The following is a 4,918-nucleotide window of genomic DNA, read 5'->3' as shown; positions in this document are numbered from 1 at the left end:
ACGGGAGAACGTACAAACTCCTTACAGACAACGACAGGAATTGAACCCCGATCGCTGGCGCTGTAATAACGTTGCGCTAACCACTATGCCACCGTGCCGCTCCCATGGTGAGTCAGAAATGAGAAAGTTGCATTAACAAGTGATTTGATTTCATTGAGAAAACCATAAGCTATGGTAGAGGGTGTAGGGATGGGCGAGGTCAGGAAGAACAGGTCAAAAATTGACATAAAATTAAGATGCATTTTTATGTGCTTTTATTATTAGTTCTGTTGTGATTGCTGCTTTATGAATTAGATTTAAACCTTAAGCCAAAGACAGCTTCTATCCTGCTGTTATAAAACTATTGAACGGTCCCCCAGTACAATAAGATGGACCCTTGACCTCACAACTTACCTCGTTATGGCTTGCACCTTACAGTCTGCCTGCACTGCACTTCCTCTGTAACTGTAACACTTTATTCTGCATTCTTTTATTGTTTTCCCTCAATGCACTGTTGCAATGAAATGATTTGTATGGATGGCATGCAAAACAAAGTTTTTCATTGTACCTCCGTACATGTGACAATAGTAAACCAGTTTACCAATATAACATTGGTTCTGTATACCAAATATAATAAGCACAGATTAAATTCTACACCCGAAAAGGTCCGATGAAAGGTCATTGAAGCTGAGATGTTGACCATCTTTTTCCTTCCAGAGATGCCGCTTGATCTGCCATTTCCACCGTCCTTTGTTTTTCAGATTTCCAGCAAGTGCAGCTTTTTGCTTTTGATTTCCGGACAAATGATCTGAACAGCATCTGATGGAAACCAATAAAAGACTATGCAAATGCAAAAGCAGAATTAAGTTATGGAACTTTCTCAGGCACACGTTGGTGGTGGCCAAATATGACTCAGCTGCTAACAAAAGCATTCCATTGAAAGTATTTAGACATTTCAAGATCATTGTCTTTCATGCAGTGAAGCAGAATCTATCGCACCATGTTTTCCTCATATACCATTATTCAAACTGACAGCATCACAAAGCATTTTACTGTAAGAGCTTATTAGGATCCTATATTCATCCTTAACAACTTACCATTAATATTTTACATGATAAAAAGTAAACAATATACTTACATTCTGCTTAAACCAACAACACAGATAACTACACAAATGATTTTTACTGACTAGAAACCTCTATTGCAACAGTGAGTACTAATCATCTAAATGCCTTGATGTTTCTGAACAACACAAAGGCCCATAGAAAGTCACACAATGAGGTTCCTATTTTGTTCTGATTTTTGTTGCTCTCTAATCAGTTGCACATTGAATGCACCTGGACTGCTTTTTTTATATTTTGAATGCCATATTGAGTGCACCTTACATGAAAGAGATTGAAAACATATAACTAGGGAAAGAGATGGGGGTCACGGATAAAAAGACACTGAGAAACAAATCAATTTATTTTCAAAAAGATGTTGTCATCCTTCAGAATTATGCATTTGTTAAAGCATCTTCGGAAAATGTAAAGTTTCACTTTATCTGAGATCAGATTCAGTTTAAACCTTAGCAGATAGTTTGAAGTAGCAAATGTCACCTGCTCTTTTACAAATAGATGAAGCTAAAGCAGTGGCACTGTTCATACAGGAACACTCACTAAGGTGCATTTTTAAACAGCAGAGCAGATAAAAAGATATTAGGCTAGGTAACCAAATGCTTGGTGAAAGAGATAGGGTTAAAGGAGCTTCTTAACGGAAAGGTTTATGAAGGGCATTTAAAAGGGCAGAATAAGCATAAATTTATTTTCATTGAATAGTTAAAATCATCCATTGAAAATCAAATCTTCCAACAGTGTAAGCCATAGCAATTGACCAGGGCACAGGACGTGAAAGTTCAAGCTGAGAAAAAGTACTATCACAATTTGTCCAACAGTGATGATTTTCTGCCACCTGGTGGTGCGTTTAAATCTAACGTCATGTAGTGGAAACAACAGAGCTCCAAATGCAGTAATTATTTGGCTGCCTCCGCATTCTGCATTTTGTAAAGATTTGTTCTTGATTGCATTCACTGAATATGCAGTGTGGTTATTCTGAGTTGCAACCTCTTTCAAAATTCAGTCCCATTGAACTCAATGGAATCAAATATCAGAACCAAAGTTCAACACAGAATTGCTTCTAGTCATAGAGTTATACAGCACGGAAACAGGCCCTTCGGTCCAACTGAATCTGCTCTGATCATCAACCACCCATTTACATTAATCCCTTTCCTCCTTTGTTATATTAACTGCTCCCCCCCACCCCCAAATTCTACCATTCATCTACACACTCAGGCCAATTTGCAGTGACCAATTAACCTACTGACTCACACATCTTTGGTATGTAGGAGGAAACCAGAGTCCCTGGAGGAAACCCATGCGGTCACATGGGGAACGTGCGAACTCCACAGAGGCAGCACCTGAGGCCAGGATTGAACCTGGGTATCTGGTGCCGTGAGGTAGTGGCTCTACCAGCTGGGCCTCTATGTTGTCGTCAAATACTTTGATACTGTAGTGCAGATGAGACAAAGGATGAGTTGTTATTGTTGGAACAGGGATCATGATAATAGTTGGCTTTGCCTGCTGAATACATCCCAGGATCAGATGTTCTACCTTGCATGAAGCCAGGATATTGCGCTCAGTGGAATTTTCTCAACAACCTCTTGCTATGCAGGATAAGGATTACTAACGATGATCGAGGAACAGATTGCAGAGCTTGGAAAAGATGGGGGAGGGTTGTTGTTGTAAGGACAGGATCAAGATCTTGGAAGAGGAGAAAGGACTGAAGCCCTCTTTGAGGGTTTTTGGCTAGTGAGTCAGAGAATGGGAACGGTGAGGTTTGAGATGGAAGTTGGGGTCAGGCAAGTGATGGGGGCATGGAAGGATCAGAGAGAGCAGCAGGGCGGAAGCCTGTGGATATCAGTAATAAAGGTCTGGTGTGTTGATGGAATGTGGTCTTCGTGAAAGAAAAGTTAGAGAAGAAGACTGCAGGGATGAAAATGGATTCCTCAGACTCTCGAGAATAAGATCCTTTAACTGACACTGAAGCAACTCTGAGCTCTCTGGTTAAGTCTTGCTTCGGTGTCTGAGGACTGCAATGTTCATTGTCCTCAAATGCACTGCAGCATATTGTACAAGTGATGTCAAATGAGTCTTTACACACCACTTGACCTCACTGTGCACACCCTATGGCCTCTGTGCACCAGTGTGGCATTGGCATAAAAGTGCCAGCCTCCATCTTGGCCCTTCCGGTCCAACCCAAAATTGGTCTTTGAAGCAAAGACACCATTGCTCTTGATTCATACCACACAGAAGGAAGCCACTTGGCCCATCGTATCTACGCTAGCTCTTTGAAAGAGCTAACAAAATTTTGCCACTTTTTCTCAATTATCTGGCAGTTTTCTTTTCATATATGTAACAGTTCCTTTCTGAACATGACTGTGGAATCTACTTCCGCCAGGATCTTAACAACTTACTTACTCATTCTATCACACACCCCACTCGAATGTTTGACCATAATCTTAAATCTGTGAACGACTCCTTTATCTGAAGAAACAATTTTCCTCCACTCACTTTATCTAAAATCCTGATCATTTTAAACACCTTTATTAATTCTCCCTTTCATCTTTGTGATATACTGACAACCCTAGCTTCTCTAAGCTTTCCAGATAACAATCATTTCCAGTACCATTAGGTAAATCTCTCAGGCATCCTCTCCAAGGTAAGAAATGATAAAAACAATAACATCATTGTACAGTCTCATCCACTTTTTGAGATTTGGGAGCAATGATCTCTTCAATTTAAATTGCAGAGAGCTGAAACTAAATCTAGGCTGTCCCAGAGTTAACGAACTTCTACAAAATACAAGGAGCCAAACATTCATTCTACAACTACAAATTCTACAATTCTACAACTACAAATTTATTCTACAAATTCTACAACAGCCTTAACTAATTTAGTCATGATAATGATAGATTTTCCCTTTAAATTTGATAGGGAAACAAGTGTTTTAATTTAAAAAAACATGAATTATTTAAGAAACAACCTAATTGAAACAGTTTTATCCCATGCACTTCCATAAATTTGAACTCTCTGGGCTTGTATCTGTAATTTATGTTTGGTAAGTTTAGGCTTTATGCTACATATGCTTTTTACATGGCCACTTTCTTTTAAATTGTCCCTCATTTACATGCGTCAGATCTCATTCACGTCACACTTCCAGTTAGCCTTCCCCATTGCTGATACAGTCTGTGAGCTTTCTGTTATTAATGGATATTACAACTCAGACTGAACCACCAACAATGCTGCATTCCCACAAGCTGCATGGCCAATCCATTTCCACTCTTTGACATTGCATGTCTTTCATCATGACATCCACAGTCATCCAAATTGCCACACCAGAACTTCATGGAGGATTCCCTTAGACATGAAGAGTGGAGGTTATCCATTGCATCTTACACCTTCAGCTGGTTTTCTTGAACATTCTTCATATAGTGTAAGGCCAATGTGTTTCCAACCTCCATCAATGGGTTCTCCTGACAACCTTGGATATGGTTGTGTGAAAACACAGACTATGTCAAACAGAATTTTAATTCTTTTGTTTAGATATTTAGGGCATTTTAATCAATGTTAATTATTTTCATTAGCAATTTTCATGTTTTAAATCATTTAAGTGTATTTGAATTGTTTTAATTGTTTCTGATTATCAGAGATAACTAAAGAGTTCAATGACCGCCGAGTGCTTTCAAAAGGTTATTCCAGCATGATACCAGAGATCAAGTTGTCCCTTGGCTGTCCTCAGCTTCACAGAATGACTGTAAGGTATGGAGATTGAGCTGGGTGGTTGTCCATATCTGGATCTGTTTCACATGGGTGGGCATCTGCTGGGTTCGAGCAGTGGGCTG

The sequence above is a fragment of the Pristis pectinata genome, chromosome 11 (genome assembly GCF_009764475.1).
Source record: "Pristis pectinata isolate sPriPec2 chromosome 11, sPriPec2.1.pri, whole genome shotgun sequence".
Classification (NCBI taxonomy): domain Eukaryota; kingdom Metazoa; phylum Chordata; class Chondrichthyes; order Rhinopristiformes; family Pristidae; genus Pristis; species Pristis pectinata.
This window is presented reverse-complemented; position numbering follows the sequence as displayed.